At 37.5% G+C, this 12,813-nt stretch overlaps 1 protein-coding gene across 5 annotated transcripts in view; it reads right to left on the bottom strand.

Moving 5' to 3' along the window:
- The window catches only part of NKAIN2 (sodium/potassium transporting ATPase interacting 2), a 921,761-nt gene that overhangs the window by 827,164 nt on the left and 81,784 nt on the right, over positions 1-12,813 (bottom strand). The gene's annotated exons all lie outside the window — the stretch shown is intronic.

Genomic DNA, 12,813 nt, shown 5'->3' with positions numbered 1-12,813 from the left:
TCTATGAGACATAACTGTCAAAATAGTAATTACGACTTGGTGAGCCAGAAACAGTCTGAAAACTTATTTGAAATTAAATTCCTGTCCTCTATATAGACTCAGTACATTCCAAACCAAGGAATTAAAAAAAAAAAAACTAATCAAACCCTTTATTACTGAATATTTAACAACATGATTCAGATAAACAGTATATAACTAGGAACCACTTTGAATGGTTTAATGATTTTGAAATTATGTTCATTTGAAATATATTTCAATTTTGAAAAATAATGGCAAATAAACCACTCGCAATTTTAAAAATCCATGGCCATTTATGACATTCATTACATGTAAATAAGTTTTCTAAGATAAGAGCACCCTACCAAACACTAAGTCAGAACTTTGAACATGTATATTAAGGAGCATTTACTAAGCAACCTATTAGATTTTGCAAAGTATAAAAATATAATGGAATATGCATGTAATCAAGAGTCCCATATGTGTTTCTCTGTTTGGATGTGCTACCAAGAGATAAAGAGCCTTTACAGATAAATAATCACAGTCTTCTGCACAAATACTATTTAAGAAGAAATATTCTAAAGTATCCTTCTAGCAAATCTTAAGGAGGTATTATATTTCACCAATTCTAAGACTCAGATTTTTTTTATTATTATTTTACATTTTAACATCTCTGAAAATCAAGATGCTGCTTACAATTGATACTGTCTTTCAAATGCTGGGAGGACAAACACAAGGGACAGGTATTACATAGTTGCAATTACCTGCTCTTGGTCACAACTAAGCAAAGTGTCTTCCTCCTAATGGAGCCACGTGCATTTGGTACAATGTGTTGAGTTTAATTGCTATTTAAAATATCTTAAAAATGTTTATAGCATGATTCATCACTGAAACAAAAATTTACTGTTTTTTTTCTGAAATGCATGGCAACAAAGGACAGGACATAAATTTGGTCTTAGTAAAATATTCTTCATTGGATGGATGACCACAATTACTGATTTTCCTGCAAGGCAACAAACATGTGCTCTATGAAACATGAGAAAGAAAGGTAGCTATAGTTACAGGAAGCTGTGTTATATTTTGTTACTGATACTTGTGCAAAAGGATTGCCTCACACACCATTCAGTGCAGTTCAAGGAAGGACAAATTTGCCCAATCCCTTCAAATACGTGAAAAAAGGTTTCAAAACAATGAGGAACAGAGGTGATGTTTTCACGATTTGAGTGGGACTATCACTGATGAAACTGTCATAATTTTATCGAAAGTGCTTTTTTCTTTCTTAGCGATATGTGAAATGATGGTACATCTTATAATTAATGTCATATTAGATTCAGCGTAATATGGTTACGAAAGAGCAATGAACTGAGAGATTCTAGCATCAGTTCTTTAAACAACAATCTGGAAAACGATGAGTCAGTCTGTTAATTTATTTGGGTCCCAAATTCCTCACTTGTAAAATGAAGATGTTGGGCTAGATCATTGCTAAAGTCTCTTCTAGTTCTATGACATTATACATTTCTATTAATTTTAAATACTTGCAACAAATTTATCTTAAAATATATACAGGAAAATCTGGTTCACTAAAAGTCCTATTCATGCAAAACCCTAATAAACACAAAATAGAAGTAACCAGTATTTTTTCCCATGAATTTTGTATTCAGGCATTTCAAAGTAAAACATGACAGTAACCATACTCATAGGAAAAAAGAGCTAATAGTAAATAGAATACTGGGTGGGTGCAGATTTTGTCAAATACTTTAAATCTTCAAAACTATTTAGAAATTACCATTCTTCATAATAAGAGACTAGAAGCAATGGAAGAGGAAATGTACTTAATTTTCTTTGAGTCCTTTTAAAATTTGTTATGAATGTATTGCAAATGTTGTGCTATACGTGTCAACAATTTTCAGCCCACCAGGACATTTATTTAACCTGAATACTATATTATCCAAAAATTTTGAGTAAATGAGAAGTTATTACAGTTTGATATAAAATCTTACCATAAAATACAATAAAAATTTCCAGAATAACCTACCAAAGGGCATGTATCAAATTTGACTATAAAACCTCATTTAACACAGACAGTTCCTGAGAGATGATAAAAGTCTGATGAGGTTAAAGGAATGTGGTAATGGAGATATTTTAGGTGCAGGTAAGCTTTTTAATCTGTGGTTGGAAAGTGGTGATAATTAAGGTGGATAATTTCACTAGGATATAATTTACCAAAGTCACTGAAGGTTTATGCAAAGGTATGGGAGGCCAAACAAACTTTTTTAAAATAATTCAGAAAAAATAAGATCAAGGGAAATTTTATACAGACAAAATTATTACTATAAAATTCAAAAAATATTTGACAATGATCCTTTCTTATAACAATTTGAATTTCAGCACTTTTAGTTTTAACACAGACTGTTAAAGGAAAATCACAACCATTTGTAGCAGGAATTTAAAAAAAAATTTTACATTGTTTGAAAGGTAGAAAACAATTCCAAAAGCAATCTTAATTTGTATATGTATGATATACATGTTAAACTAACAATATGAGATCAAAATATATATTCCATGTATAGTCAAAGATTAAGAGCACTCTTAAATTTGATGTATGGCAGTACATACTAATTCAACCTGGAGTTAAAGATATTCTTGCCTTAGTTACACTATTTAGAAAATTTTATTGGTAAAACTGGCTCACATTCATCTCCACTGGTGTTGTTTTCCATACCATATATTCTTTTTATTTTATCTGAGTCAGAAACATATACCTTATGCAAGCTTATCAAGAGCCTTATCAGTCCTGGTCATCATCTTGCCATAAGATTGCACAATCACTAGTGCATAGCAAGTACATGAGGAGCTAGATCTCTACAGGTCTCTCTCATTTCTGTACATATTGAGAGCAGAGCAAATGGCTTGAGAAGATGCACTTAAGTGTCTCCCACGAGAACAGAAGGCAAGTTTCCTTACTGCCCAGTATAGTCAAGACAATGGCTCTCTCCAGAAAAAGTGGAGGCAGATTTGCTTAGTATCCATTATAAAAGATTCAGGTTCCCTAAACTCAAGTTTCCTCAGATGTAACACAAATCAACTATGTACACTGGACCTATTCACATCATCCCCAAAGCACCTGGAAGGATAATAACTTTCCTGTTGCTGACTGTGTTGTGAGTAATAAACTCTTTGTCTCTGATCCAGGAGAGTCATGTCTCTTGCTGGCAAGTGCCATGAAACTGTTGCAGGCTAAATTGTTGGCCTGAAAGTAGGACAAAAATCTCAGAACCTTACATTCTTGATAGGAATCCAAACATTTCTCATAAAAGGAGTGGATAAATTTTCCTAGCAATTTTCCCATTTTTTGGATTTTTAAGAGTATAAAATAGTAATTTGCCCCTCCAGTAATTATTCATAAATATATACATATTATGATTCATTTCATGACTACTGATTTCCAAAAAAATAGAATTGCTGGTCATTTGAGCCCAGATGGATTAGGATTTACAGTACTCACCCCAACAACAGGTCAAACCAGGTTGCCCCCACCAACCCATTCTCTCCTTCTCATCTCCAGTTCAGCAGCTAGTTAGGCTTACATCCAAATGAGGGGGAGAAAAATCTGATGGAAAATTTTAGATGGAGTCTTGCTAATCAACAACCAAGAGAAGTCATTTAGCACGTCATTTCTGAGATGTCAAAACAAATGCATATCAGGTTCATGGACATGTTCACTGAGTGAAAAGCCTATTAACTATTTAATCACACACTCTTCCCCCATATACTCCCTATAAAACCCTTTTGCAGAAGTGTCATATTCAAGATGTACTTGTGCATTGTGAGAAATCATTAAAGTAAGGCTGAAAACTGCAAGGATGTGAGGAGGGCAACCTGAGAAACAGCCAATTAGACCTAATAGTTGAGTCTCCTATATTATGCTTATGATAATGGTCAAGTTCTACACACAAGACAGGCAGGCAATAAACATTTGATCAATTTCAAGATGACAGGAATACAAAACTAACCTGCCATTGCACCCTGATATGTTGACATTTTGATAAACTTCCATTATGGACCAAATCTGTTAGAAAACAAAAATTGTCAACATTCACTTCCTAAATTTGACACATTTAATGTATTGTTTCTTGCTGTCTTTATAGAAAATTCCATAATGGATTAAAATAGCTTTGTACAGTTTAATAGCAAAAATCATCAGTGGACAATTTTTAATGCATGAGTTCTTATCACATTGATAGAATGTAACTAAATTAGTGTTTATAAACTGTGTTTAAAATTAAGTAGGTAAATGACATTACTACACATTGATTATATCCTGTGCATATTTCCAATATCTGATATAACAAGATAATTAGGTCGACCTTATGAATCCTACCCTGAAGCTTTACTGTATTCCTGATAGTTTGCAGTAAGCGGTACAAAATTCAAGAGAAATCTAGCCAATTGCTATGAAGTGAGGGAGAGGACTAAGTTTGAAAGACAGATAAATAAATGATAATGAGAGCTGCCAGAGTCAACTTTCTCTCTTTTTATGTGGCACATAGCAATACCACGGGCCACTCTCAATTACGTCCTATATAGAAGAGACTGTGCTAACCTCTGATGTTGAATATCACAAAGCACATCGTCAGACCAAGGAACCTTGATATTCCTCATTATTTAATATTGAATATCTCTTCGGTAACTAAATAAAATCTTTTCCTTCTTAATTTGCAGGCATTGAAAACTGAAAAGCACTTCCTCCATCAGCAAAAAACCAAGTTTACAGTCATGACTCTTCCATTTATGTTCCATTTTCAGCTGCAAGGAATAAAAGCAACAATTAGGAAAGAGCTAATATGGCAGAGGTTTCATGATAGACATCAGTTGCATTGTTTCACATTAGCTGTTCGAACAGCCATCAGAGGATAATGACTTTCAGTCACAATCAATCAATAAATTATTCAGTTGCAATTTCCCATAAGTCATTGCTATTACTACCAGTCATCAAGTATCTTCCTTTGTTTCTTGAAATTAAATTTGAACAAAGCAGTATGACTATCAGTTGATCTTCAATAGCTCCCACCAATAATTTGCCACTATGGACATTAGACCATATTAGTAATAGATGAAGGTTCTGCGTATTTTTAAGTCGTGGTGAATTGCAAAGTAATTGCACACGTATTATTCACCCTACTATCAGTGAGTGAAGAGCATTATGCTGCCTAGATGAAGCCAGATTAAAATCAATTAAAAAGATGAGTTGGTTTTGTTTATCATGTATTTTTATAATTTATCTGACAGCTGTTTCCTGAATACCACTGAAGAATGCATATGAAGCAGATATAACCCCTTTGAATAAATTGATGCTTCTTTAAATCTCTTCTTGGAATGTATTATCCCCAAACAGGCTTGTTAAATTAATTCTGCAATCATAATATTCAAGATGGAACTAAAAACTTCCTGATCTGCCAGGTTTTGTACTAATGTTTAATTAGGATTAATTGCATGACTGGAAATAGCGATGTTTCAATATCAATATTACAGAGGTTATACTCTTTAGAATGACATTTAAAATGAAAATAGCAAGGCAATATATTAATATCAACAATATATAGATTGAAGTAGTTGAAGCATCTATCTTACACTAGACGTAGGAATTCCTGTTTAAAGGCAAAATAAAATGAAACATTTTTAGTGGCCTTTTTTACTTTGGTTATGTTGGGTAAGACCAACTGATGCACAGAGGCAGTACAAACACAAAAGCTTCCATTCCTAAGGGCCACTCATGTCCACTATCAAATCCATCTCGTCCCAAGTAAGGTAGTTTTGTGTAGTTTGATCTATTTCCACATGGGTGTAGTGGCTTTACTAAAAGGCTTCCATTAACAGAGTCATCTTTTCACAAGGTCATTTTTGCACCTAACTTACCATTTGATAAACTGCGTCCTTCAGTATTTAAATTACCTACCACCTTTTTACATTTCCAGACGATAAACGTGAGGCTATGCTTCTACAAACACTATTCTATACAGTTTTACTTTCCTAAAATTTAACAACCCACTAAAATAAAGCCTTATTTATCATAACTAAGGCCATATCAAGAAAAGTAGTATCAGCCTCCTGATACGCTAAAGTTCTTCATTTCTCAGGGCAAAGAAAGGATGGTACCCAAGTGAAGATCAATTTAACCTCTCTTTTTCTCAATTCTCTAAAATTACCAATTAACTGTATCTTGGAAACTCTTGCTTTACACCAGTTATAATAACAGTTCATTGTTCCTAACACGGGAATGAACAAAAGTAGCCATTCAAAGACATGAAATATGCCCACAACACAGAAACAGAATTGTGTGATGTTTCAAAGTTTCCCATTCAATACATTTTCACTTTCTTTGCAGAAAAATGATTGATATGTAGAGGCAGCAGGAAAAGAAATGTCTACCATAAATTTATTTCTGACCCATAAGGAAACTTTGTGGCAATGACAGAAATCTCAGAATAATAAGAGTATATCTTGTTGAAATTAGTTTGCATCTGAGTTTATTAAGGTAGCTGAGAGGAGACAGGCAGAGGAGGCCATAGGAGTGGGCTCCTCTGGGACTCAAGAGGAAGCTGGAGAGAACTTGCACCTTCCAGGTCATGGAATTGAAGGTTAATCTAAGTGAAAAATCACTCTGAGATGTAGCACTGGGGCCCAGATAACAACTAAGACTGGGGTTTACATATGTAAATCGATTGCAAAAGATGAATGATGATGATGACGACGACGACGACGATGCTTATCCAATAAGGGCAGGTAAACTGAGAGATTAAGTAAACTTGCAGACCTGGTACTCTCTATTCTACACAAGGCATTGAATTAAGTCTCTAATTATATCTTGTTGCCAAGGTAGAGGAATGAGACAGGGAGAAATAAAAAACACCCCAAGAGTCAGGAATCTACTCAAACATTTTGTACGCAAACAATATTAATTAATAAATCATCTGAAGTTGGAGAAAAAGTGCTGTAACATAGGGCTCTGTGTTTTACTTAGCTATTTGTATTTTCATCAGTGATTTGTAAGAAAGATATAGAAAACACACTTGTCAAACTGCAGATAATGTCAAACCAGGAGGGAGAGCACAGGTGTATGCAGGATGAGATCATCAGAAGTATCAATTTATTTATTAAAATGGGCAGGGACACAATTAAAGTGGTGCATTTTGGATTTTAAGACTCAATTGTATAAGCATGGGAGTAAAATCACCTGATCTGACAGCTGTTCATATGAAAAAAATAAAATACAACCCCAGGCTTTAAGCGATCACAAGTCAATGTGATACAGTTGTGAAGGGAGCCGGAGTCCTCAAGCCTGCATCAATATCAGCCAGTGCCCTTCCAACTCACGGGAACCAATCATCTTACTTCATCCTGCAATGATTTACTATTCTTAGTTCTCATTCCTGTGCTGTAAGTGGAAATTCGGATAATTAGAGGACAATCTATGGTCAGTATGAGGTCTTAAAATTTTTTGAGAAATAACTGAGGGAAATGAGTATATTAGTTTGTTAAGAATGAAGCCTCCACAAGACACGCAAACTTTCTCCAAATAAGTGAGAGCTTGACATGAGATACATTTGTTCTTTGTTTTGCTAAAGTACAGAACCAGCTCAGGTGGATATGTTAGAAGGACCCGTTTGGTTCGGTGCAGTACAACCAGAGATAGTGAGAGGAAGGGGGTGAGATGGGGCTTTGCAGCTAGCCGTAAGTCAGGCATTCAACTATTCATAATTCAAGAATCAACAGGTATTACTGATCACCCTCTTTATGCCACATACTGCTTGGCGGTAAGTTGGAGTTGACATTTAAAATATTTAACAACTCTCTGGCATGACCACCAACCATTCAGAACAGATGCCTGATCAATCAGAAAGCATGCCTGCCACAAAGAACAGTAGGACCACCCCAGTCCATACTGCATCTCAGTTCACTATTATCAGGCAAGGATGCAAGGTCCATATGTAATTACACTACACTAAGATATCCGCTTTTTGGAAGTGTAATGAAGAGTAGTAGCAGTCCTGAAAAGAAACGGAATGGCTTAAAAATCAAATAGCATTTGAAAGAGAGCTTACTGAATAGCAAAGTGAACCAGAAGGTGAAGGGAATAACAAAGGAAAAGTTGGAAAACTGCAACAATATTTGTTATGTCCAGAGAACCATAAATATCTGAAAATTATTACACCATCATGAAGGCTGGAGTGAGTGGCAGGTGGTAAGATGAGAAACACAAACAGAGACCAGGTTATGAAGGATCATGTGTACTATGCAAAGACGTATGGATGCTATCCTTTGGGCTACAGGGAGCCAGTGAAGAACTGTCAGCAAAAAGCAAGATGATCAAAATTCTTCAACAGAAAGATCACTCTAATGGCACTGAGAAAGACAAACTCATAAGACTACTGCAGCCATTTAGGATTGGCCTAAACTAAAGAAATGGCATAGGAAAAGGGGAGATGAATATCAAAGATAACAGTGGGTAGTCACTCAGCATTTGTTGACTCAAGCAGGAAGATGCATAGACTTCTTGCTTGGTAAACTGGGACCATTCACTGATACAAGGAATGTGGGGTGGGAGACACATCTGGAGACTTGAAAATAATGAATTACATATTGTGAGTTTGAGTGTCCCATAGGATTTGAAGGAGGAAGTATTAAGTTAGGTAGGGAACTTGAGAGAGGTGGGGTCTACAGTTATATGTTTCCAACTTTTTACATCTAAAACTGCCCCAAAAAAGTATATTGAAGGAGAAGAAAAAAGAGCTGAGGTCAGAATTAAAAAAACCTAACATTTAAGTAGTGGATTGAGAAAGAGAAGCCAGTAAAGGAGACTAAAGCCATAGCTTTCTAAATGTGCTGCCTTGGGCAAGGCATTTTGCCTCAATGAACTTCAATTTCCTCAACTCATAACTCAGGGATAATAGTACATAGCTCACAGAGTAATAAATCATCGTGCATGGTCATGTCCCCAAACGTTAGTTCTCTTCTTTCTTTTGTGGGTATTTCGGGTCTGATTCATCGACTAGCTGACGGCAGCTAGCTAAGAGTAACACACTTAAATTCCAACTTGAAAATTTCTTATTAAAAAAATTGAACAAATTTGTGGTGCATAAGGGGGAGAGCACAAGTTCTGGAGTAAGACAGATTTGGATTCCTCACCCGACTTGGGACAATTTGATCTATCTGAACACGTTTTCTTGGCTGTGAAATAGGGAAAACTGTACCTGCATCCCAGGATTCTGCTGTTTTGGGGCAACAGCGTAAGCAGCTCACCTCTCTCTGTGTCTGTAATTCAGCAGGTATGCAGTAAGCCTTAGTTCTTTCTCCATTGTATCTCTTTATGTCTCAAGTGTACTGTACCAGACATAATACAACATTTCCTTAATGACTCAGGGTTATCATTATGAACATCAGTTAATGTTACGTGTCTGAGATGGAGATGCAGCTGAAAATTTAATAGAACATCAGGCGAAATGAGCCACTCGTGTAACACACAGTTGACTTGCCTAATTTTGTCATATGCATGATATTGAATCAGCAGCAGCTTGAGATGATTTACCAGGCACCAAAAAATGTGAACAGCTGCCTTTCTAAGATTTGATATCATATAAGCGAGATGAACGAATGTTATAGTGATTCATCAACCTCTCAAGTCCAACGATTGTTTGCTCTTTTACAGCTAACACAACTTCCTTATGCGTCTGGGCTTGTCTCTGATAGATGAAGTATGGAATCTGTGTTGTCCCACACTGTATTCTATAACACTATAGCACAGCTCTGTTCTACTGCATTTATGTTCATCATCTTACAACACTTTTGAGCTGAAGCCTGCAACAGAGATGTCAAAGGATCTCTCCTAACTCCTCATCCCAATCACAGTCTCCTTTGCCTAAGCATCCACATTTCACACCACTGTGACCCTGCCCTGACCCTGCCCCTAGATGAGTGGCCCAAAAATCAGCACCAGAGGCATGGACAGCTGATTCAAAGTCTAGCACATGACACAGCCTGTGGGTAGATCTGAAAGGGTGAGCTAAGCCATTGGGATTCTTTGTTTTCAAAATGAATAAAGGGAAACACCAAGAAATTGTGCCAGTCAGCAGTGAGCTAATGGTGGAACAATGCCACGTGTAATCCAAAGTTTGGAGGGACCAGTAAAGATACGGAGAGGAGGGGGAGGAAGTCACCTGGTGGTAAACAGAATGAATTAGATGTGCAGAGAGAGAGGCAGAACTGCCAAGAGAGAAGAAGGGAAAGGGGGAAGAAAAAGAGAAGGAGGCAACAGAACAGCGGAGGGAGGTAGTGGGACAGAGGCTGGAGAAGAAAAGGAGGAGGAGGAGAGGGGAGGAGAAAAGGCCAGGCCTGAGGAGGAGAAACACATTGAGGAGGAAAGATGCCCTGAGCCCCAAGGACTTTAAAGATCCACTTCCACTCTGCATTTTTCTTTAAAATACACTGCCTCTTTCCTCACCGCCCCCCCCAACCCCGCCCAGGTAACTTAAGAGGATCTTTTTTTTCCAATCAATTTAGCCTGATTGATACATTACAATGGTATCAAAACACAACTTACAATGCCTCAGTCAAGTTCACCTTGTGTAATGTGCAGAATTCCTATGGTTGCCATGGCTTTTGATTGACCTTAGAGATTAAGTTCGGGTGAATCTCTTTCTCCATCCCCCGCTCCCCTCCCCCCTCCATATATCCCATTGTAGACACATGGTATTCCTTTACAGAGTCCTGGGGAATAAATGGCTAATTTTCTGGTGTTCGGAGTTCATCTCCTCAGAGAGCCCACTCTTTGCTATCCCTCCCACTGGTTCTTTCTCCACCACTGCTGCTCTTCCTCACACACTCTCTTCCCTTTTTCCCCTCTGCTTTTCTTTTCTCGGTAGCTTCTGCCTCACCCCATCCCTGAATGCTTCTCAGGTTTCACAGGTCCTTTGAAAACACAGACAGCCAATCTGTGCAACATCCAGCATCCAGCGAACCTCCTCTAACCTTCACAACCTGTGCTCTTCTCTGCTGTTTCCATTTCTGCTGTTTCACTGCCAAGGTAATGGTTTCTAGCTTTTGTTCAGTTATTCTTGAGTCCTGAGTGATTCTGAAAGCCTCTTATGATTCAGAAAGCTAGGGTTTGAACAGCTGGAATTTCTGATAGTGAGGGCACTCAAACAGCACAACTTGCTCTCCCCCAGTGAGCAACACGCGCCTGGTCATGTGGGCTACGTGGCCAACAGCCATGGACAGAACCACTCAGGGCTCCCCAGAGACTCCAGCTATGCCCGTATTTGAGATAACTGGGATAAGAAAAACTGAAAAAAAATGCCAAAATAAAGGTGGACAAATTAAATATATAACAAATTAACACTTTTGACCTAAAAATGTCAGGCAACATTCTTGTGCTACCCAAAGAAAATTAAGGTGAAAATTAAATTTAAGATCCTAGGCCTTCTGTAAAGTGAGGCCCTGGCCACATGGGTGTCCTCCCTCTGAGATAATCTCTGCCAGAAATCTACACTTGTAGAGAAGATAATGGCCTGAGAGCCAAGATATGGGGATGATCTTACCTTACAGCTCTATATTTCTAAGGGTATCACCGCTCTCCTTTATTTGAATATTTGAATAAATCCTAATTAAAAGGGACAAATAACCCACATCCCAGGATTTGCCCTACAACCAACCAGCCACATGACACTGGGCTTACGAGTCACCCACAAGCTGTAGGCATCAGTTGATTAATCCTTTAAAATAAGTGGATCGACCAGATAACTGATATCACTTAGAGCTTTAAGATTCTATAATATACATGTCTTTGGTTTTCAATACAATAAGAAAAAGAAGTCTGAGTCGAGGGAATCTTTTAGAAGCTACTGTCCTATATTAATGAGCTTCAGTGAAAGAGCTATAAGAGCTAGACATTTTTGTATACAAATTGTTTGAAAACAGAGACAGATAAGGACGTCCTAAATCCAATATAAAGAATCAAAATTCATTTAGTGATTTCGTATTTAGCTCACAGAATTTCAGTTTGTTTCGCCTTCGGCTTGTTGTCCAACTTTATTTCAGAAACAATACGAGAAGACTGAGCTCCATCAACACCAAGGAGATAAATTGGAAGTAAATGACATCTGGAACCCTCACTCTTAGGATAGTGTTGCATGAGAATTAATATTGGGGTGGAGAGCCTACTAGCTACATACACTTACAAGGTCTGCACATGCTCGTGCACCCCAACAAAGTGCAAGTTTCATCTGAGAGATGAAAATCTAGACTTGTTTCCATGCTCACTCCATGAGTGTAAAAAGAAGCATGTTCCTCCCCAAGAAAGGATTAGCAGCTAATCTGATTGGAAAGAGTCTGACAGTCACCAAATCAGATTCTATTGGTAGACGGCATTCATGTGTTAAAGGCCACTGCTCACGCGTAGCTAGGATCAGGTACAGAAAGCAGTTTGACCTGCCTGTGTTCAGGTCTAACAGGCCACTCATTATTTTTCTTTACCTTTTAGGCGCACCTGGGCAGGACCTCCTGTTGTGAAAAAAGAAAGAACACCATTCTCTCTGCCTTCCAAGTTTCCTGAGGCCGGTTGGGTGCGTCAGGTTAAACCTGGCCTGAAAAGCTGGGCTGGCCCACAAATCTGTTCCAAAGCAGCTAATAGGCCACCTGGATTTGGGGTGGAAGCCTCACTGTATCATACAGTTTACCAGAGTCCTACTTTATGGGAGAAAGTAGGTCCTGACAACCAACAATAAGGCTTTTACTTTCATCTCCATTTTATTTTTTTACCTA

The sequence above is a fragment of the Equus caballus genome, chromosome 10 (genome assembly GCF_041296265.1).
Source record: "Equus caballus isolate H_3958 breed thoroughbred chromosome 10, TB-T2T, whole genome shotgun sequence".
Taxonomy (NCBI): Eukaryota; Metazoa; Chordata; class Mammalia; order Perissodactyla; family Equidae; genus Equus; species Equus caballus.
Note: the sequence above shows the minus strand (reverse complement) of the source record. Positions and strands in the feature narration are given on the sequence as shown.